This window comes from Miniopterus natalensis, chromosome 4 (assembly GCF_054644295.1).
Source record: "Miniopterus natalensis isolate mMinNat1 chromosome 4, mMinNat1.hap1, whole genome shotgun sequence".
Classification (NCBI taxonomy): domain Eukaryota; kingdom Metazoa; phylum Chordata; class Mammalia; order Chiroptera; family Miniopteridae; genus Miniopterus; species Miniopterus natalensis.
Window position 1 is genome coordinate 53035043 of NC_142084.1, and position 24311 is coordinate 53059353.

A 24311-nucleotide genomic window follows, 5' to 3' on the forward strand; every position below is an offset into this window, starting at 1 on the left:
TTTGTTTTAAAAGTACCAATTTAAACATAAGATTTTAAGCTGATATTTAAGACACAGTTACTGTAATCTCTAAAATATAATCACTCCCATTTGGCTGATTTAGTATTGCAAATGAGGAATTGGAGATTTAATTCTATTTGAAAGAGGATTTGTCTTATTTCAGTCTATTACTGGTTGATGTTTTTTAGCTTAAAATTTCAATCTTAAAAAAAATAAATGTTTATTAAATATTTATTAAAAAGTTGTCCAGTTTATCCTTTAAGCAGAATTTCTTCAAATCATATTAGTAAAAAAAAAAAAAAAATCCAAAATCATTTGTTTTTCATAGAGTAAATTCCAGAACCTTCCTTGTCAATGCATCCTGGGATTTAATAGCTCCACTAATTGGAAAGCCTGACGTTAAAATCAAACACAAATGGAGACCAGTCTTGAAAATACCCTGAGCAGATAAACCAGTTTAGTCCTACAAATAACGCTTAACGTCACTTATTTTGCCAGAGGGACGAGGGTCATTTCTTACTTACTCCTCTGCAAATCATAAGCAAAACTTGAACTGTTTCCCAACCTTGCTATGAAGAGAGCACTGAAAATCCTAACATTATAAGCAATCACTGTGAAGAATAAACAGTCACTGCTGTCTCACCACATAAGCTGTTTTACAACAACATACCCCTGAGCCTCTTTCCATGTTTTGGTTGAGTGCTCCTGTTTTGAAGACTGTCTTTTTCGTGTGTGAACAATAAACTTCTACTAATTCCTACTTCAGTGATTCATTGGTTTTACTTTTGCTATTTCTGAACTTTTGGCACTTAAATTACCTACTAGCCCTTTGTGCTCCAACCTCAACACACGTCCCCGGTGGCATCCTCTGCAAAAATTGAGAACAGCTGGCCACCAGCCTTTTAAATAACCTTTCATGTTCTTGAATTTCATTGCTAAATTTCTCCTAAGTCAATAAAGGAACCTACTTGTAAAAGTTCCCTGGTGAGGTCTCTTAGGCTGCCCAATGTTATTAAAATAACATTTTTTCCTACATATACAACAGAAAATATACTTAGCTTTAAAAATTGTATGAAAGGCTATATTTTTACCACCTTTCAGGATGCTTGTTAGATATATCCATGAATTTTACCTTAACAATAACAGCTTCCAATTTCTTTGTGCAGTTTTGTTGCGGACGTTTGTTCCCACTGCATCAGCCATCTCCCCCTTTAACACCAGCTACATGTTTCTTCGGAATTCCCTCCTCTCCGATTCTCAACCTTGTGTTTCAGGTGGATGGGCTCCCTTAATAGCTCAGAGGTGACCCTTAAGGCTTCACATCAATAATCATTCTTCACTCCCCACAGCCCCACCCTAACCCCACCCTAACACCATCACATTAATTAATTGATGAAAATGCGGCTACTTCACCCAGCTCGGGCCAGTGACACACAAGGATATATTTGCCTGGGGCTTTTGTAAAAGTGTTCTCTCTTTCGTCTGTAATGAGACCAGAACAGATGCCCTCTTCCCTAAGTGGTATGGGCCCAGCAGAGGTAGTAGGTAGGGGCCTGCATTATTGCTTCTATGAGAGTAGCCACCCTGGAAATGACGCTGATGACAGACAGGGCAGAGCCTAGAAAAGAGTATCATGAATCTCTTGATAGAGCTGCACGTGGAGTCAGGCCTTCCTTCGGGCTGTTTCGTTATATTAAAATACACATATAGTTTTATCTTTCCATATTATGCATACATATATATTTTTGTTTATTGAGGTCAATGCTGCTGACATTTCGGTCATCGAATACAAGATTATTAATTCATAAATATTCTAGTCAAGCTTTTTTGGTTTATCAAATTGACTGGCAAATAAGACCCATCTAATAAATATGTGGGAAAATATTAAAAATATATGTATTCTCAAGATTAACTACTCTAAACACTAATATATTCCTTATTCCTGAAAAATAGTTTTTTCTCTTTTAACTACAAAATTTCAAAAATAATGACTATGAATTAATTCTTCAAAAGAACAAACTCTAATAATCCCTCAAACACGTCAATCTCTAATTAAGGGATGTGCCAAAGACCTTTACTCGATTAGATGCACATAGGGAAGCAATTAAGTCCTTATCATTAGTACCAATGAGCCTGTTATTCAGGCTTCTTTCTCAGGTAAAGGAAATTAAGTGACTAATCTGTGAAAAAAGGATGACTCAGGGGGAGATCCCTAAGCAGCAGTCACTGCAGCGGTGACAGGAGCGGGCACCTCCGGATCAAAGCTTCCTAAGTCCTACCCACGGCAGCAGTGTGCACCTAACATGCCTAGAAGAGCGTACAGACAGACAGCCGTGGGGCAGGGGGGCCGGTGGGGGGGGCCGGGGAAGGCAAGTGAGCAGCCAGGGGACTGGGCCGACGGGGCGACGCTTCACTTTATTTTCTCTTGTCCCCTCGGGATTTTGAGTAGGTACAGGTATGACCTTCTCAAAAGTAATTTTTTTTTTTTTTAAATATATCTTAATTGATTTCAGAGAGAGGAAGGGAGAGGGAGAGAGAGAGAAACATCAATGATGAGAGAGTCATTGATCGGCTGCAGTCCGCAACCCGGCATGTGCCCTGACCGGGAATCGAACCCTGATCGCCTGGATCCTAGGTTGACGCCTAACCACCGAGCCACGCCCGGCTGGGCAAAAGTAAATATTTTAAAGAGACAAAAAATAACAACAATAGTGATATGCTAATTATATCTCAGTAACTCTGAGGGGAAAATCACCTGCTGCTTGCCACCATTTTTTGGTAAATAAATTCTTGAGAGTTAGGTTTGCATTTTCTAAGTTAGTGTGCTCTTCATACCATTTTGTCTATTATAAATATTTTAAGGCTCTTTTTTGTGTTCTCTCAAAGATGCCCTACTATCCCTAAAAGTATTTTTTCCTATTTTTCTCTGTTATTTCTGCAACATTTCCTTACTCTAGGCCTATTCTTTTGATCTAAGTACCATCTACCCAAACTGCAGCTTCTTTTTTCTTTCTAATGCCTAGAGGGATTGCAATTTCAAACTTTCCCCACCCCCAGTATACACACATATATACATGTTTTGCCTCCATTATAATAATGTTTGATAACCCAGGGCTATGCAATCTGCTGATCAATCTGCTGGCCAGCATTTGTGGGATTGACTTTGACTAATTTATTTCAAATATTACATTTTTATTTATCTAGCAAACATGCAGTATCTCTTCTGTTTCAGGCATTGTCTTTGATATTGCAGATATAATGACAAATAAGAAACTTCAAGGAATTTACACAAAAATGACTTTGTTAGGAATTAAATAATTTACATGGAAACATGCTTTATAATTTAACTTTTTTTTAATTGAACTTACTAGGGTAACGTTAGTTAATAAAATTTTATAGGTTTCAGGTGTACAATTCTATAATCCATCATCTGTATTGATGATTAGTGAATAGAGCATCTTTTCATGTGTTTACTGGCCTTCTGTATGTCCGCTATGGAGAAGTGTCTATTCAGGTCCTTTGCCCATTTTTAAATTGGATTGTTTTTTCGGTGGATTTGTATAACTTCTTTATAAATATTAGATAATAAACCCTTAGCAGATATGTCATTGGCAAATATGTTCTCTCATTCAGTGAATTGTCTTTTCATTTTGTTGATGGTTTGCTTTGCTGTGGAAAACCTTTTTAGTCTGATGCAGTCCCATTTGTTTATTTTTTCTTGTTTCCCTTGTCTGAGGAGATATATCAAAAAAATATTGCTTTGAGAAATGTTTGAGATTTTACTGGCTATGTTTTCTTCTAGGATTTTTATGGTTTCGAGTCTAATATTTTTTAAGTTTTTAATCCATTTTTTATTTAGTCTTGTGTATGTTGTAAGAAGGTGATTTAGTTTATTATCATTTTTTTAATGTATCTGTCCAAACATTCTTAAGAGCTTTCCATGTGTTATTAAAACTAGGTTGTGTGAACCTTGAACTGCAGTGAAATTATCCTTTGTTTCACTTGCATCATTGTGGCAAAATCTAGAGGACTAGGGAGAAAAATATTGGAATTCAAGGCACCTAGAGATAGGCTGTGGTTGGATTTAGATTTGACTGGGAAAAATGCTGCATCCTGAGGTTTCTAATGGGAGGCATATGTTCTTTCATGAACTTTAAGCAATCAGTTCTTACAGGGAAACTGTTGCTTTGAGAAAGTATTTGATTCCATGGCCTAATCATTTACAAAAGACTGTTTATCTTAAAAATGAGTCACCAAAGAAAATAAATTGTCAGATTAGATAAAGAATTTAAGTAGTGTGTGCAACTTACTTGATCATAATGTTCACCTAGTGTGTTCACAGAAAATAGAGATTTACTAAGCACCTCACATAATAATTATGATCAAATTGGTTTTGGAAATATTATGCTGGAGAATCACAGTAACATTGTGACTAGACTACCTGCCTTCAATATTTTATGAAAGTTATCTATTTGAAATCTATCCTTAAAAGAAGAAATCATAATTTTCAAGATTCTCCCACCTTTCACATTTTTATAGCTCCATTTAAAAAATCAAGGTGAAATCATATTTCATCCTATGCACCTTAAATTATAATCAATTCTAATGTATGGGAAAATCCAGGATATCAAATACTACTTTATAGATAAAATTTAATTTTCTTTATAATTGCAGTATCTCAGATATCAGTAAACTTAGTCCATATCCTGGATGCATTTGAAAAGGAACCCATCAGTTTTTTGTTAGGCTTTCTTTTATCATTGATCTTTTGTAATTATGTCCCTTGAGTGTACTTTTCACATGATATCACACTCAAACACAAGCACCAATATTCCCAATTTCTATATAGTGTGTTTCCATAAATATCCTACTACATTAAAATTAACCTAGTATGTCTCACTGTGCTTTTACTCTGTTTATCCTGAATTTAGTAAAGTACACATCTTTTATTTATTTTTATTGATTGATTTGAGGGAGAGGGAGGGAAGGAGAGAGAGAGAGAGACACATCAATTGTTGTTCCACCCATTCACTAGCTCATTGGTCGATTCCTGTATGTGCCTTGACCAGGGATAGAACCCACAACCTTGGCATATCAGGGCACAACCTTGGCATAACTGAGCTAGTTGTCCAGGGCTCAAGTCTTTTTTTTAATTAAAGGCTATTTCAAACATTTTTTAAATAATCTCCTATGTTTCTATATTCTGGACTATACCTTTCTTTCTATATAAAACCCTTTACTTTCTCTCTGTACCCGGGGCTCAAAAGCTGCCTCTGAAATTCTTAGGTAAATTCTGACAAAGAGACTCACAAATATGGTAAATAGAACTATAAAAAATTATAAATTTTCACCCTCCTCATAGCCAAATAAACCTTTCAAATTCTTTGCACATAGTAGCCACTCAACATATTTTTATAGAATAAATCATATTTTTGTAGAATAGATAAACAAATAAATGAATGAACGAATCATAGGTCTATATAAATTTCAATATTCTCCTTTGTTAATCTTCACTCTATCAGTAAATAACTGAGCTCTATTCTTCCTGAATTCTCATTTGTTTAACTATCTCTTTAGTTTGACTTCCATGATTTCAGAAGAACTTGTTACCTTATTGTTTTTTAAAAATCTATATGCAATGGATTTTGAAATGTTACCTGAATGTTACAATTTTGTTTATAAATAAATGTATGTTATAATATAATTTGAAGACAAAGAAGGAATTTAAATGCTTGTAATTTTTTGAAATTTCATCATGTAAGTGGAACTAAGTTCTACTTTCAAGTTATACAATATATGTAAAATATATTTTGGGTGAGTTCAACTAAATATTTATTATATTGAATGAGACTCCATTTGTGAAAAGTCTAACAAAAATTTCAAGTACTATAGAAATATGTATTTAAAGCATTTTGTACTCTATTATTTTATCATTATAGTTTAGGTTATTTTTTCTTATACCAACTTAGAAAATGTATATACTTGTGAAGGATGTACAAACATCTCAATTTTTATAATATTCTGTGTTGTTTTAAAATGGATTGTCTTTACATTTTGCCTTTCAATATTATTCTCTATTTGATTTATTATAGTGCTTGTGAATTTATTTTTCCTTTTAGAAGTTTAAGCTATATATTTTGTCCAAATCAGAAATAAGCCAGATACCACTTTTTTCAACATTTGAAAGGGTACATTAGATAAATTTAAATGTTGTAAAAATCTACACATTCTTTGATGAGATAAAAATAGATGTGGAGGCTGCTTCTCTGAACTAAACTTGAAATCTTTATAAAAAATATTTTATCAGTTTTCCAGTATTTTAACTACAATTAACTAGAACGTGCCTCATCATGGCACAGTCTATGTTAACTTTAACTATAAAATGCTCTAATTCTACTCAAAGATATTTTCAAGACAAAGAAGATCTCATTATCAGTGTATACTCAATCAAGTTTTGAGTCTTGAAAGTAAGTGCTGATACTAAGTTTTGAGTATGAGTCAAAGGGTAGAGTCGAGCAGCATGAAGATGCTATGGTGAGGTTCAGTAGGTTCATGTCGGCATCATTGTCATTTGCCACAAAACTGCCTTGCACATAGAGTTGTTTATTCCAAAATATCTCATTTTATTTTTGTCTTCGTTGTTTCTGTTACTTCCCACACTCCACCCATTAGTAGATCTCATTGTCTATGTATCCCAAGTATATCCTGAGTCTGTCCTCTTGTTTTCACTTTCAGTACTACCAGCCTAGGAAGAGCTACACCCTTCTTCTGCTGAGACAATAGCTTCATAACCACTCTTCCTGCTTTCCTGCTTTTTCCATTTATTTTCTATTCACCTATTTACTCCAGAGTAGCTCTACTGCCACTTTTTCAAAGTCTCCAGTGGTTTTCTGTCACACTTATACTCAAATACGATCGATTTCCCTAAGATTATAATGCCCCAGGTGATCCATGCTCACCTTGGCATTCTCATCTGGCACCTCTCTCCTGTGTACCAACTACATGCCAGTCACTAGGTTTTCTTGCTATTCTTTCACTGCTCCCTGTTTGCTCCTGCCTTAAAGCCTTTCCTCTTTCTGGAATGCTCTGTCTCCTTACCTTCTCACACACAGTCCTTCATACTACTCAGACTGCAACTTAAATGCTATCTCCTAAAACAAGAGGACAATCTACGACCTCAATCTGAAGTTGCCACTAAGTCATTCTCTAAAGCATCACCTGCTTTTACTGCCCTGCATATAATTTATGACCATCGAATAGTCACCTTATTATGCATTTAATATGTTTATTTTCTCTACTCCCAAACTACCACATGCACTCCACAAAAGCAGGGGACTAGTCTCTTTTATCACTCTATTCTCATGAATAGATAATAATGAATAACAGAATAAATTAATGAAGCAAATCAGTAAATACACATGAGAGTAAAAGGAAAACTATTTTAAATTGTTACATCTTGTTTCAACATTACTACTCTTAGAGTATATTTGATGTAATAAAGATCTAATAAACTGTGAGAAATGAAATACTAATTATTCCTCAGTGGGAATAATTACAGGAAAATATCTCAGGTTTGAACAGCATATAGTGTAATAAAGACCCTTGCTGTTACCATGCTTTTCAGAATGCTAATTATAGCTTGGATTTGGATGAATGTGTTAATTAAGAGTCTCAGGCTCATTTCTGAAGGAAACATTTTTCAAAAGTATAGAATCTGTAAAACAATTAGAAACAACTGCTATAACACATTGTTTTAAATCTTAAAGATTCTTTAAAGCTGTCCCTTAAGAAAAAGGTTTGCATTTTCAGGAACATGTTTCAAAGCATCACCTTTCCCATCTTCAACAGGATCAAGGTAATTCTCATTTGATCTGAAAGGTTGTAGTCAGATTCCTCTGGATTATAACAGTATTTATGTTATAAAGGCATCTGCTCAAACAGCAGAGTTCTCAAAATACTCACTGGAAGCCCTGTGCCAATTAGCATTTAATGGATGAGCAAGTTTCAGGAGATGATGTGTAGAATTACTTTTCCATCAGGTAGAGGATGTGTTGACAGTGTTGTTAGTAGGGTTCAGAAATAGGACATTGTCAAAACAAGTGCTCCATTCAAAAGCATGTCCCTCCTTTGTAAGGACATCCTAGAGTTGAAGTGCAGTGTGCAGGTAATGACAAGTAAAAATCTCTCCAAATCATAGGTTAGAAGTGTACTTTCTGATGTAAGAAGAAACATGCCTATGACAGACATTTCTAGTGTAGAATGCCATTTGTTCAGAACTGGCAAACATAGAAAAACAGATATGTTTACATTAGTGAAAACACTTGAGAGTACATAATGTTTTGTTTTATTTTATTATTTTAAAATTTTTAAATCCTCACCAGACAGAAAATCAAGAAATAATTTTTTACAATAACCATAATTTGCCCAAAATGTAGATAAACTGGAAATTTAACTCATTAACATTCATGTTTGAAATTTGATGTTTCCCTCTGTATAAGGCAGCAAGGAAGAGAATAGATAGTCCCTGCCATGAAATGAGAACTCAACTTTCAGACTTCTGGTCAAGACTGCACAGTAAGTAAATGATGTGCTTGCCTCGTCCCACAACCACATAAAAAATAACAACCCTCATTGAGATCCAGCTGAGGATTAGCTGAACATCAGTCCTATAACTAGGGATATAAAAAAGGAAGCCATGCCATGACTGGTAGGAGAGGCAGAGACACGGAATGGGCAGATCCCACACCTAGGGCATGGTGATTAAGAATCAGGAGGGATATCCCCCTGCGGAGGTCCCCTCTGAGGAGCTGGTGGCCCAGCCCACACTGAACTCCCCAGCCCAGGGCACCAGTGCCAGGGAGAGAATTCTCCATAATTTCTGACTGTGAAAACCAGCAGGTGTTGCATCTGAGTAAGACAGAAGGCTGCTGGAGTCCCAGACATTCCTCTTGAGGAGCCAGATTATGGACTCACAGGCTCACTTGCTCTGGGTTCCAGCTCAGGGGCAGAAGCTCAAAAAGGGCGAGGGAATATGGGGAGAGACTAAATTGACTGGTTACAGGGGAAGAGTTGGAAGGGGCAGTGGTCAGGGCAACTTTCTCTGGGCACAGGAGTGCTGGCAGGTGCCATTGTTCCTTTGTTGAGTGCTCCCTGCACCCAGCAGTTACCAACCTGGCGTAGGTAGGTGTCAAACATGGCTAACATAGTTTGCCCTGCTTTGATGAGACTCTGCCCCACTCAACTTGCAAGCACAGCCTAACCTCTTCCAGTAGCTTTTCCATACAAGTATCCTGCCTTGGCTATGCTGAGGGCTTTCTTAAAATCTCTCAAAGATTCACAACCCCAAACAAGCAGCAGCAGGCCTTGGAGTGCCCTGTACCTCTTGCTAAGCGGCCCATGCTTGGCACAAGCAGCAACTGGTCTCAACTTGCATTGTAATTGCCATCAGGTGGCCCCAAGCCTGGCATAAGCTACAGGCAGTGTTGGCTTGGAACACGCCTTCAACTAAGCAGGCACAAGCCAGGTACAAGTGGTGGCTTGCCTCAGCTAGTAGAACTTGTAAATGGCAAAGCCAAAATTTCTTCCAGCCATTTTATGTCACATCAGCAGACCCTCACTCCCCACTTATCACATGAGAAAACTTAATAAATTTTGCTTAGTTTACATGAAAATGGAAAGAGATATAAATATGGTTTCATCCATTTATTCATCATTCTTAAATAATGTTATATGTATCTATTACCTTCTTCCAGGGAAATCATGCTGATTTTGTAAATGTTATGTCACATTTTCATGGACGAGACATGATACACATTAACATCCTCATCTTGCAGATGGATAAGCTTAAGTAGCTTGCTCAAGAACAATTTAATTGCTTTTTCAAGACAAGCTGTGAAGCCTGTGACTTTTACTGCTGTTGTCTAAAGTGGGTCTTTTCTAGGCCTCTTTCAACTCTGTTTTATGTACTATGGTTTTATAGCCTGATTTTCCATTTACTAGGTTCATATAAAATCAATATTTATTTATTTAGCACCTTGCACTTCAAAAGATTCAAGGTAAATCAATATGTAAGATTCATTCCATAGGAAGAGTAATTAGGCTGTCCCGGAAACATTGCATTACTGCAGATCTGAAAGCCGTAAGTTGCTGGAATCAAAGGAAAAGTCACCTTGTTTATGCCAGTACCTTGTTAAAGTACAACTAAAAGTGATTTTATTTACGGTTAAACTCTTGCAATAAAGAAGAACAGAACTGCTAAAAAGATCCCAGTTTTCAATTTTGTTTTTAAGGGTGACTTTAGATAAACAGAAAAAAACCCCACAAAGAAAGAATATCTAAAACATTCACTCAAAATTATTCTAGATAACCAATGCATGCAATGCCAAAAGGTTGTTTGTACTAGATCATAAAATAGAATGCTCATTTTTATTTGTCATTTATTAAATGACAAAAACTGCCCAAATGAATTTTATAAAAATTGCATGATTCTTAAAAGAGATAAACATTTAATATAAGAACATAAAATAGAAATAAATAATAGAAATATTATTTCCAATAAAATAAAAGGAAAGAAAATAAAAGAATACTATTTAAAAATTAAGACAAAGCTGCTATAGCTATAACTAATGACAAATAAGAATTTCAAAGTTACGAAGCATTATTAGAACTGAAGATGGATATTCAATAACCATAAAATGTTACATCCACTAAAATGATATAACAATTTTAAGTTTGAATGTACCTGATAACATGGTCTCATTGTATTTTGCCAAAATCATCAGAAATTCTAACATAAACAGAAATTCAGTAACTACATAGAAGAATTGAACATCAGTATTATTGAACTTGACCTAATTAACACACAACATCCCCAAAACCACAGCACACATTTTTAAGTTCTCGTGGAATATTTTTCTAAAATGACCTTACTCTGGCCCACAAAGCAGATTTCAACAAATCTTATAATTTTTAAGCCATACAGAGTACATTCTCTAACCACCATTGTATTAATCAAGGAAACAACAACAAAATAATAACTAAAAAATTCCCAAATGTTTGAAAATTTAGCAATATGCATCTAAATACAGAGTGGGTCAAAAAAGATACCATAATGCAAATTAGGGAATAGTTTACACTAAACAGTGGTGAGAATTATTTCTCTCTCTGTGTTTTAAATATCTTTATCTATACATGTAGATAATAAAATAAAGACTAAAAGCAGTAATGTAAAAATATACATTACAGAGTGGAAAATTAATGTATAATATATACATGAGATTAATTGAAAACCAAAACATGAAATTCATTTGCCACAGGTAGGGTATGCTCAACAAAACTGAACAGGTCAAATCTTATTAAGAGTTATTTTATTATTTATTAATTTAACAAATGACATTGATATTTGTGTACTGGGCACTTTTCTAGACTCATGGGGTGGCAGGCAGTGAGTAAAGCAGAAAAAAAATTTCTCTCCTCATCAATCTTACATTATATTTGTGAAGACACATAGACGCTATGCCAGGTAAGTAAACATGGGGTATAATCTGTAGTGCTAAGGGTTGGGGGGGTATTAAACACTAAGGGGGGATAATTAGTGACAGGGTATAACAATTATAAATTGGTGGCCTCCCTAAGTAGATTACATTTGCATTAAGACCTGAGGAAGTGAATGAAATGTTTGACTAAGTTTTTATTTTAGGGTCAGACATTTCAGGCAGAGAGAGAGCATCATCAAGTACAAAGTCATAAATACTACTAGAGGGGAACTAGAAGGTCTGTTCAAGGTCAGTATGGCTGGGGTGGTAAGAAACGGGGACAGTAGAATATTGTAAATTCAAATGCTTTAGTGTCTCATAGGCTATTATATAATCTTTGACTTTTAAAGATGGAAAATGATATAAGATTTGAGCAACAGGACCAGATCTGGGGTGTTCTTTTAGGATTGCTTGGTAGCTATTCTGAATTCAGATGAAGAAGAAATCTAACTAGATAGGATGACTATCACAACAATCCATGCAAGAGATAACAATAGCCGGGAGGGTCAGAGGAGGTCACGAAGCAGTTATCTTTTGAAAGCAGAGAAGAGCACATTTTCAGAGGCATTAGATGTGGCATGTGAGAGCGAGGGGAAAGTCTAATTTTTATTTTTCCCAGAACAACTGGAAGGACTGAGATAGAAAATATTTAAACAGGAGTAAGCTTAGGGTACTGTAAAGAGATTAGTTTTGTACATATTAGATACAACTATCAAAAATTTCAGGCTTGGGCCTGGTTTCATTGAATAGAGATGGGTAAGAAATGATAACTTTTCTTCATGATTATGTTCTCCATTATCTTCATCTTTAGGATTTCAGAAACATAATGAAGCGAAATTTCTTATCCTGACTTCTCCCTAGCCAGTAGAATTTGCCCAAGGACCTGAGGACCAGTGGTCTGCTTTCCTATATGAGGAATCAAGGGACTTGAAGGCGGAAAGCCAAAATGACGGTGGGTCATTCAGCTCATCACCACCGTGGGAGATGGGACTTGAGCTGACAGGGATCCTCAAAGGAGCCACATACAATCAAGTCAGCATTATTTGCTCCAGGTACCAGAGGGGAGCACATATTCACTAGTGTCCATCTTCTGTTGGTCAAGGGTTACCACAAGGGTTGTAAACTGCCTTGCACTTTTGGTTATACCTGCAGGAGCCAGCAGCTGCAGTAACGTCTGGAGAACGGGTAGGTGAGAGGATGAGAAGTCGTACATGGCTGAATTTAAAACATGAGGGAACATTTGGATTTTTCTGAGGTAGCTATAAAAAGGGATTATGGAAATAAATCAGCTTTACTGAGAATGAAAGAGTTCTGAATATTCTGATTTCTCAAATTCTTGGTGAATCACACAATTGTACTCTATTATTATAAGAACAATCTAAACATAAGACTGTAAGATAGCAAGACTATTGAAGATTTTTTGAAGGCAGTAGAAATATTAAAACCAAACTTTGCAGATGGATTGAGTATATGGGACCTGAATTTTGCCTTAATTCCCTATATCATGGAATTAAGCTTTTTTTTTTTTTTTTTTTACAGTGTCGAATTTCTACAGTTAGCAAGAAAACAGATAAGTTACTAGCATCCAGACCACATCCTAGGGAATGTTTCTTGCGCAATCCCAATTACACCACAAGTAAAATAGAATCACAGAGTCAAACAAAAAACACACAAAACTACAACACTTTTTTGGTAGACATGTGAGTATGGTTTCAGAAGAATTCCACAGATTGTGCATGGTACGAGCCATTGCTTAAGCTGTAAGTCTGATTTCTTTAATGGCAATCTCATTTACTTTCTGAATCATAAATAATCTTTCCTACAATTGAAGGTGAGTTTCAAAAGAAAATTTTAGAGCTCAGAGTGAACTATAATTATAAAAAAAACCCACAATCCCTACAATTGTGCAAGCAAACATATGATTCTCAAACCCACTCAACAGTAATTCTCTGTGGCTAAACCCTGAAAAAGTTTGGATTTGACTAGATCTTTTAGAATGTACTCGCTTAGACAATTCTGGAATTAAAGCCATAATGAAGACTCAATTAAATATGCTTTTTTAATGAAAGTGCTCCACGGCTCTAAAAGAAAGTCCTGTTGGCCCAATACCAACAATATCATTTACTTGACAAATATCTAGTAGTGATATCACTATATCCATAACTGTATATATAAACTAGATTACTAGGTAGAAAACAAAGTGTTTATGAACAAACTAGATAAAAATACCTCCTCTGGCTTTAGTTACTAGCTGTTAACAAGCTAACCACCGTTACCTATTTAAAAAAAACAAAAAATATCTTGTGTTCCATGCCTACATTTTTGACACTGTATTCATGGATTCTTTTATTCTACCTAAATTGATGCTGAATCAATCTCTACTTTTTGTTAAATATTTGAATTTAATGACAAAGGACGAAGTAGCGAAATAGCAAAGCTGAAACAATAATATGTTCTTCCATTTAGTGAAATGCCAAGCTGATAAGGACACACTACACGGGAACTCTTCATATTGACTGTGGCCTACAAAGTGGCCGATGAACTTCAACAGATAAGAAACTTCGAAAAATATCTGGAACTAAATTTACAAGAAAACAGGCCCTGAACTTTTAGCTATAACTTAGGAAAAACAGATTTAGGAATAATTGCAAATTACTTTTGGAAAATACCTAATTTAGTGTTGTACAAAGATAAAAATGATAGTGCAGGTAAATACAGTTTTTGAAAACAGATACAATTATTTTCTTATCCCTATACATGTAAGAAACTAGTATGGTTTTATGCACAAAATGTTATGAGTTGTAGCCAGTCCTGAAACTTGAAAAAAAGCTGTTAACGACCCAGAGAAAGAAAGCAAAAAAAGTGAAATAGACAAAAAATGGTGTATAGAGCAAATGCCATGAGGGCATTATGCTAAGTGGATCCATCAGATAAAGAGCCAAAATCATAGAACCAAAGTAAAAGAGTGGTTACCAGGGACTGGGAGGTGGGGGAACTGGGAAATGTTGGTCAAGGGGTACAAACTTGCAATTAAAAGATTAATAAGTTCTGGAGGTCTGATGCACAGCATAATGATGATAGTCAACATATTACAATGTATACTTCAAAACTGATAGGAGACTAGATGTAAATGTTTTCACCACACAAAAAAGCATAATATGTGAAGTGACAGAGGTAATAACTAAAGCTAGAGTCGTAAGTATATTACAATATATAAATATATCAAATCAACAGGTTTTATACCTTAAGCTTACACAGTGTTATTTGTCAATTATATCTCAATTTAAATAAAGACAGTAATCTTGATAGAAAAATGGGATAAATGACTCAACAAACTTTTCCTAGTGAATTAAAATTGTAAATGCTATAAAAAGTAAGTCTTGCAAAATGTCTGCCATTGGGGGATATAACAATAAGGTCACTAGGATCTGGGTATCTTCATAAAACAATTATGCATAAATTTTCCAAATGACTTTAAATCCACAACTATAATTCAAGCCTGTGATTAATAAGAAACAGTTTGTTTCTGACTGATACAGGCAATCATTTCCATTTGTAATTTTACACACATTTGAAGCTGTATTTACACAAAAATTCTTTGAAACCTCTCAAGTTTGCATATAAGGTAACCAAGCCTACATGATGAATTGTTATATGAACTGTGAAAGGCCTTAGAATTTTTTACTTTATTTCAATGGTGAAGTAGGAAGGTAAATATCTTCTTTATGTTCCTGAAGAATATAACTTTTAAATACAGATTGAGATTTAGTTCTCTTACCATATGAATATACAATAAAATAAAGTAAGCCATCATAAAATGTATTCTGTATTCGCAAAGGAATGTTTATTAGTGGCAATAAATCCATAATAAATTTAATTCACTTGATAGTTTGCTTTGACATATATTGTCATTGTAAATTAGTATTACCACCTCCAATACTAGTAATAGTAGTAATAGTAGTAGTATTGTGTATAAAGTTAGGATGGTATATAGAGGTTTTTCAGTTTATTGAGATATAAATGGCATACAGCACTGTATAAGTTTAAGCTGTACAGCATAAAAACTTGAAGTACATATATTGTGAAATGATTAGCTCAATAAATTCAGTTAATATCATCATCTCATATAGGTACAAAACAAAAATTAAAATTAAAATTAAAAATGCTTTTTTTCCTTGCAATGAGATTTTTTTAGGATCTATTCTCTTAACTTTCAAACATATCATACGGTAGTGTTAATTATTAAATATATAGTTTTAACTGAAGTAAATGTCACATTCCATGCTATGAAAATATTCATAGAATATGTTCTTTTGTCTACCCCAACAAGAAAGCATTATCGCCATTTTCCAGGATGAAATAGATTCAGGGGAGCTAAATTAAGTTGCCCCATTCCTTCTTCCAGAAAAATACTCTCTATCCCACAGCTCGCACAGAATCGTATCCACTGACCCACCCTAAAATGAGCTGGTTTCATGCAGCTGGGCTGAAGAACTTTCTGTGGAGTCATTTCATTCCTGGGATAATCCATATTAATTGCAATAGTACAGCATGGATGGATCTAGAGGGTATTAAGTCAGTCAGAAAAGACAAATACCATATGATTTCACTTCTATGTGGAATCTAAAGAACAAATCAATGAGCAAACAAAATTAAAATAGACTCATAGACACAGAATAGGCTGATCATTGCCAGATGGGAGGGGTATGGGGGGCTGAATGAAAAAGGTGAAAGGATTAAGGAGTTCAAATTGGTAGCTACAAACAGTCATGGGGATATAAAGCACAACATATGGAATATGGTCAATAATATTGTAATAACTATATATGGTGACGGGTGGGCACTGGAAACACCGGGGGGATCACATTGTAAAGTATATGATTGTCTAACCACTATGCTGTATGCCTGAAACTAATACAAAATAATACTGAATGTAAACTCTAACTGAAAAATAAAATTTTAAAGAATTAAAAAAAGAATTTACATAAAGTAAAAAGTCTGAATCAAGACATTTTATGAAATAACTGTTTCTGGTAGAAGAAAAAATATTCTACAGCTTCTTAAGTATTATTTCACTACTGAAATAAAAACTAGAGAAGTTGAACTTATGTGTTCATAAAGTCATTAGAAAGACCAATGCTTCTCTGATTTCTGAATCTCTTTAATGCAATAGCACTCATGTCTACCTCTCCTTACAAAACACCCCAAGAGGACTTTCATAGGTGTGGCTTCAGTGAGACCAAAGGGACATCATGAATAAGAAACGAGGTGAACACACTGGCCAGAGAATAAGTGATTTAAAATAATATTCAATATAAAATGTTATGGTGATGCAGTTAAGAAGAATTAAAACATCTTTTTAAAAATGTTTTTATTGATTTCAGGGAGAGAAAGGGAGAGAGAGCGAGAGAAACATTGATGAGAGAGAACCATCAATCAGCTGCTTCCTACATGCCCCCTACTGGGCATCAAGCCCGAAACCCAGGCATGTGTGCAGACTGGGAAATGAATAGGCAACCTCCTGGTGCATGGGATGACACTCAACCATCTGAACCACACTGGCCAGAAAAGCATCTTATTTTCAAACTTCAGATCCTTTAAAAAAATCTAACCACTGAGTTCCAGTTTACTCAGCTGAAGAATGTTTCTGTACCCCAGTTTGGAAAGCAAGCGTAGAAAACCCTCTAGTAGTATATCTCGTTATAATAGTTATTAAACATGGTCTAGGTGCCCTGAAATAGGGCTCATTTAAGTGACCCCTTTATGAGATTTATGGCATAAGAGTCACATCCAATTCCAGCTGATTAAGGAAGTTTTATAGAAGCAGAACTCAAAGAAAATGGAACTATCTGTGCCATGCCTATAAATATGGCCTGCAGCGACAAGCCTTTTAGAAGTGTTTATTAAATGAAAAATGTTTTCTTCACCCTGACTGCTGTATTTCATCAGAGGCCCCAGAGCTCTCTGTCAATACCCTTTCACACATATAATTGTCACAGGGTAGGCACTGAAACCAGCAAAGGCACCTTAACCTCAATCATTCTTTATCCTGAAAACTTTGTGGGAAACTATGAATCAATAATGTATTTGTAGTAGGAGAATGGGTTTTACTAGTAATAATCACCCTGATCTTTAACTGCTTAAAGTAGGAAAGAGAAAGAAAAGATGGTTTAGAAGGTCCACGACCCGTTCAGTGGTGAGCCCAACACGGATGGCTGATTTATTACAGCCCAATTATTTCTTCTCCACCGAAGCCAGTCACAATAAAGAACACATTCTAAAACTACTCTTTGTGGTGCTCTTTTGGTCTTCTTTTCTGAGGTAGCTTAAAGTGAAGGGCAGTGCCTTTCAAACTCTGAAAATTCCATATTTTATGATTTTCAATTAAAAAATTTTTTTGAACTTAATTCAAACCCTTTAAAGAGCTGAGAGGACTATATGAAATATAGATTCAATTTTTAGAGGTTCTTAACACTTTCTACAATGTGTTAGGACTTCAATATTTTTCATGCTACATTTTAAGTTTCCTTCAAATATTTATAATTAGAAGCTAAGTACCATTCAAAAGTCAGAATTAATATAATACAGCATATAATTGATTTCTCATTCACATTTCCTTCCATGCCCAAATCACACTTATACTTGACATATAAAGTTTTCTCCCTTGTTCTTTTTATTTTTATGTTCTGAGTACCACGTAACTATTTATATGCATATTTTTCTCACTATAGAGCTATGAGTTACAAGGCTGTTTTGTCAATATATGATAGTGCTGTTGTAATGTAAATAATGACAGTTATAACTTGATGAAGAAAATAGGATGGGCCTATGTTATGCTTGCATGGCTCTGTAATATAACACATAATAATAGCAACAAGCGGTTGTTTCTAAAGAATCACAGGATATTTGAGCAGGAAGTTCTTAGGAGTTGTATTTGTTTCCTAGGGCTGTTGCAGCAAAGTACTACAACCTGCTTAAAGACAACAGAAATATGTTGTTTCATAGTTGAGGAGGCTAGAAGTTAGAAACCAAGGTGTGGTCAAGGCCATATTCCCTCTGAAACCTGCAAAGGACAACCCTTCTCTGTGCCTCTTCCTAGTTTCTGGGGGCTGTGGGGAATTCCTGACATTCCTTGGCTTGCAGAGGCAGCACTTCACCGTGTGCCTCGGTTGTCCTATGGCCCCCTCCCTCATGAGTTTGTGTCTCTGTGTCTCTTCTCTTCTTGAAGGATATCAGCCACACTGGGTTAAGGGCCCACTCTATTCCAGTATGACCTCTCTTAACTAATTATTTCTATAATGACCCTATTTCCAAATCAGTTTGCATTCTCAGGTTTGCAGTCCAATGCCTCTCTACCTAAGTCAGAGTTAGAATTTCCACATATCTTACTGGGGGATAAAACTTGAACCCTTAATAGAAATCACCTATCAAACCACTTTCTTCAAGGACAAGAAATTAATTCATGATGGAGAAACAAGTTTTATATATTAAGAATTTGTGTATATTAGTTGTCCCTAATAAGGCAAAATATGAGCTAAAAAGACATGAACATATTTATTTTCATTAATCACTTGAGACATATATATACATATATACATATATATCTCAAGTGATTTATATATATATCAAAAAACATTGATAGTTGCTTAGAATCTCTAACATAAAGACCCCTTAGGTAAAACAAACCCCTCTTAGAACCCAAATACAGTGGCACCTCAGTTTTCCAACGTCTCCGTTGAGGAACATTTTGGTTTACGAACGCCATAAACCCGGCAGTAAATGCTTCGGTTTTCGAACATGCCTCGGAAGTCAAACATGCTGCTCGGCTTCCGCTAAGATCCTGAGGCCCAGCTGTTGGCTGTGGGTCCCTCGGTTCTCAAACATTTCAGAACTCGAACCGTCTTCTGGAACAGATCACACTTGAAAACCCAGGTACCACTGTAGTTGGTATTCAGCAAATATGAATGGCATATTTACTATTTGTTAGACCCTGTATTAGGCACTGGTTATGTATCATTGAATGTTCCTGGTGAAGTTCTTTCTCTCCAGGAGTTTTCATTCCTTTGGGTTTGACCCCTTCTAGTAAAGAATGACGACTATGTCATTAATCATGACTCTCTACTTTGGTGTCTGTGGAGCTCAGATTTAAATTTGGATGCAGTATAACTCAATTTGGGAACCTGCCATAAAAACGTAAAAATAAAAAGGAATTTTGTCTTTAAATATATATATACATATATATACATATATGTATGTGTGTATATATATGTATGTATTAACATGGTTGTATATATTTGTCACAGAATGCTGTGACAAACTTCTAGGGGCTCTTCTTTTTATTTCCAAAAGATAGAACTGTATAGGAATGCTTCGTTTTGTCTTACCACCCCCAGTAATAATTTGGGCATTTGAGGAATTCTATATTATCTATTTTAGGCCACCAGAAAAACCTTTAATTGCAAAGAGGAATTGTCAAGTGTCTGTCCTCTTAGATGTTCAGTTTGTAGAAGCAGGTGTATAATTACTTCATATTATAGATGTAGCATTCAAATCCTAGTACAAGCTTCAAAGCAAATCAGGAAATCGTCTATTTCTGAGAAGGATGACTGAAGAAGTTAAGTCGCTAGTGACATCAGTTCTGGTTTAAGGCTTTCAAGATAAAAATCTTGATGTCTGAAAAGAAATGAAGCAAGCTATGGCACTTTATTTTCATATCTTACTCCACATAGGCAGAAGATAAAGGTGCTATGCAGGTAGAAGAAAATTTCCTCCAAAAAGTCCTTGTTACCCAAAGCAGGCATTGACCTTCTATCTAATGTCACACTTGTGGATTATCTGCAGTGGATGGAATTGGTGTCTGAAATTAAACACCTTAAGATTTCAATTTGATTTTGACATATTGTTTAATTCCTAAAAGTAGTGTTAACAATTTGGTGGGTCCCGGGCCCCTGGAAGAACCTAATGAAAACCATGGGCACTCTCTTTGTGGAAACTGTGCATGTTATAGCCATAAAAAATTTGCACAGAATTTCAAAGTTAATCAGCTGACTGTTTTATACCCATACTTCTAGGCTGTGCTCCCAGAAGGATCATTATTAGAATACAAATTAAGAAACAAAACACAAATCTTCTGAGTGAGAACGTTTTGGAGTCAGTGTACAACAAAGATGACCGCTTCCAAATCTTGCTGAGGGCTCATGACCACTCGTTTCTCCAGCTCTTCTCCACTGAGCACCATTTACGCCCTTTCTGCCACAGGCTTTAGAGAAAGACTAGCCTATTCGGTGTATGCATAAGACAGGGTCCAAGATGAGAAAGACATCTTTTCATGTGAGTTTAACAGTATGTATTTAATAAAATAGGTCACGCAGACCAGGCAGCACTCTGTTAAGCCTTCACTGCTTGAGATGTGAGAAAACTCAGGTACTGTTTGTGAAAGAGGCAGGAGAAGGAAGGAAGGAAGGAAGGAAGGAAGGAAGGAAGGAAGGAAGGAAGGGAGGGAGGGAGGGAGGGAGGGAGGGAGGGAGGGAGGGAGGGAGGGAGGGAGGGAGGGAGGGAGGGAGGGAGGGAGGCCTTGCTACAAGTGAAAGAAATTGACTATACACTTTCATAGATCTATAGGCTTTTTCAAAAGATTATTTTTCCTAGGTAAGTATGTATAGGGTATGCAAAAGAGCATGTAAGCACCTTTTAATTCTTTGAAAATGCATGGTATCTCTTATCTTTGGGCTTAGCATGGTTTAATTTTTCTCTTGTTCTCTTTGCCTAGGACACTTTCTAATGATCAAACTCAAGGTTTGGTGACTCTTCGTTGAGCTTTCACTGTACCCATCCTACCTATAAGCCTTAAAACAGGCTCTTTCTTGTTCCCTATTATTCCCATATCCAGACATACACCCTATGCTGGACATGACACTTATTGAATGAATGGAAAGATGAATGAGTGAATATATTAACATATGAAGTCTTATGTTATGAAGACTTTTTGTCTTAACTATAATCATGGCATGCTATGACAAATTTTTAGTGTTCATCAGGTCTTAATTTTTCATTTCTACTTCTTCTAATTCACTTTCTCACTTTTGATTTTCCTCAATTATCACTCTTAATTTGGAAACTGTATATACATGCATAAATCTACAATACTACAAATATTGTTTTGAAAGGATAAACTAATCAAATTATTGATATCTCTAAAACTTTCTGAAGCCCACCTTAGTCATTTGCTTATAATTCTTTAGAGTAATGATTTCTAGGTTCTACACAGGTTTGAAAATCAACCTAAACCCAGAATATTCATGCACTTTTTTCAATAATCACTTATAAAGTGCCAAGTGTGTGTCAATAACTATGCCAGGTGCTGAAAGATAAATGAAACAGTTCTCATAATCTAGAGAGACATATAAGAATATAAGGTAACACTTTTACTTTATGTATGTGTTTTCATTTGTTAATATTTTTATGTATTTTGTTTTAAAATGACTAAAACAATGGCTACAACAATGTGATAAATGCTGTATAAAAAAATACCCAGAGTTCTGTGAGAGCACAGGGGAGATACAGATCACTGTGTAAGCTTACCTGGAAGCCAACATTTGCCCCAGGCTCACAGGCCAGTATTTTCTTCATGTAAATATGCAAAACAACACAACTAAAATAGTGACTTCTTACTTGCCTCATTCTTGATTATATCTGTATATATTAAATTTTTAGAGGGTAGCATTGCCTTCTTTAAGATAGTAGGGTAGCAATTTTAGGGTCCTGCTTTAGTGGGACCTCTACTTAAAATGATACATGAAAATAGCTGCTGTCTAGGTGTATCTAACGATCATGCCATGAGTGTGCAAAAATACACAGAAGGAACCTATTTTTAGGGTTTTTTTTCAGCCCAGTAGTTTTTCAGTCCAGAAACTATTTCTCCTTTAATTAAGAAACTTAATTCTTCAGTTATTCTTTCACCTCTAAAAAATATAGTGTCACCTTTAGCTTCCAACTTCTCTTTATTTTTTATATTAACTTGACATTTTTATATGGCTCTTGCATGATACATTTCTGCTATGAGTCTATTTTTTGTTGTTTTGGCTTCTTTATCCCTGTTCATACCTTGTTCTCTTGTTGATCTTCAGAGAAGCAATGGCGTTATGTTGCCTTATTAGTATTTGGATTTATTTTTCTAAAATTGTTGATTTTTTCCCCTTTTATTTTCCTATGTCCCAATAGCTTTTATAACAATAGAAATGCTTTTCCAGCTTAGATTGGATATTATGAGGAACAAGGTGCTATGGGATTGATGGAACATTTCTCTTGTGCAAATTAGTGAGTCTTCTGTCCCATCGTTAAATCAGAGGAGAGAACTGCCTCTGAAATGAACACTGGCTATGTACTGTCAGTCCTATGATCCCCCTAGCCTGTCAGTTTTCATTACTTTACAAAAGATGAGAAATTACTCTGAATGGCAGGATGAATGTGATGATTTGTGTTTGTGGATGCACACATTCCAGAAATTGAAACTGACATTTTCCTCCATCCAGAGCTGAACAGAGAGCATCAGGACTCACCTTTGCTCCACCCCAGGTTCAAATGAACCATGACTTATGAGCTGTCTTATTTTCAGGACACTGCCACATAAATATATAAGGCACACAATATTGATAAAGCCGGGGTCTATCACAGGCAATGTCCTGTTTCATACTGTGACCAGAAAGAATTTTATGGGAGCAGGCTGAGGGAAACTCTCTTTCTAGAAAGTAAAAAATGTGTCATTAAATAAATGTATCTTCACTGAACAACTACTCAGTCTTAGGGAATAACCTAAAAATATCTTGAAACTGTTTGTTGGCCTGTACTCCATTTGGACTTTGATCCATGAGTTTTTCTTAATCTAATTTGTTAATTTCTTAGTCTAAGCATTTCAAGCTTTCAGGGATTCTCCAGTATCCCAGTTTTTTATTAAAAACAGGGATGTTCAAGCTACTCTCTTTGTAATATTACATAATTTGATATCAATTTCCAGCCACTACATTTTCCAATAATTTTTACTTTTATTAATAAAAGACCACACAAAAACATATTTTGATTTAGATTAGATAACCATCTCCGGTTTTCTCAAGCTCCACTAAGCCTGGTTTGTGTTACAGCAATGAGAGCTATAATTAGTGAGGCAGATGCTGCACCATGAATTGTGTGATAGTACGAGGAGAGTTTCTTTTTGTTCTGGTCTCTAGGTTACAGCAGCTATTATTTTTAGGAAACTATTCCTAGGTCTCTTCCTGGAATCATGATTCATACATTATAGTCCATTATCCTATAAATTACAGTTAATAATGCAATAGATTCCTTCTTAATATGCTAAGAACTCAGCATTGTCACTTACAGCTTAAATAACCAAATAATTGTATTTTTTCATTGAGAAGGTTAACTTTTTTTACATTATTCATTTCCTAAAAATTAGGTAATTTACTGCCCAAGGAATTTTTAAAGTATTGATACATTCTATTCAAATAATCACTCACTAAATATTTATTGATGCCTTCCATGGGAAAATCTCAATGCCAGGGCTTGGGCAGAGAAAAAGTCACCGTCGTGCTCCTACTTGAAGCTCACAATATATTAGAGGAAACAAACCAAATGATAGGTAATTACAATAAAACCAAGTAATGATATATGTTCAATGTTTGTACCAGGTTCTCTAACCCCACATAAGAAAGATTTTTCTACAGAATGCTGAGGAAAGACCATCTACACACAAGACAGCAGCAAGAATGCACTCATTGCCAG

The 24311-nt window shown here is 35.4% G+C and overlaps 1 long non-coding RNA gene across 1 annotated transcript in view; it reads right to left on the reverse strand.

The window, feature by feature from the left end:
• Positions 1 to 24311, reverse strand: part of LOC148093283 (uncharacterized) — a 114516-nt gene that overhangs the window by 52547 nt on the left and 37658 nt on the right. The window lies entirely within an intron of this gene.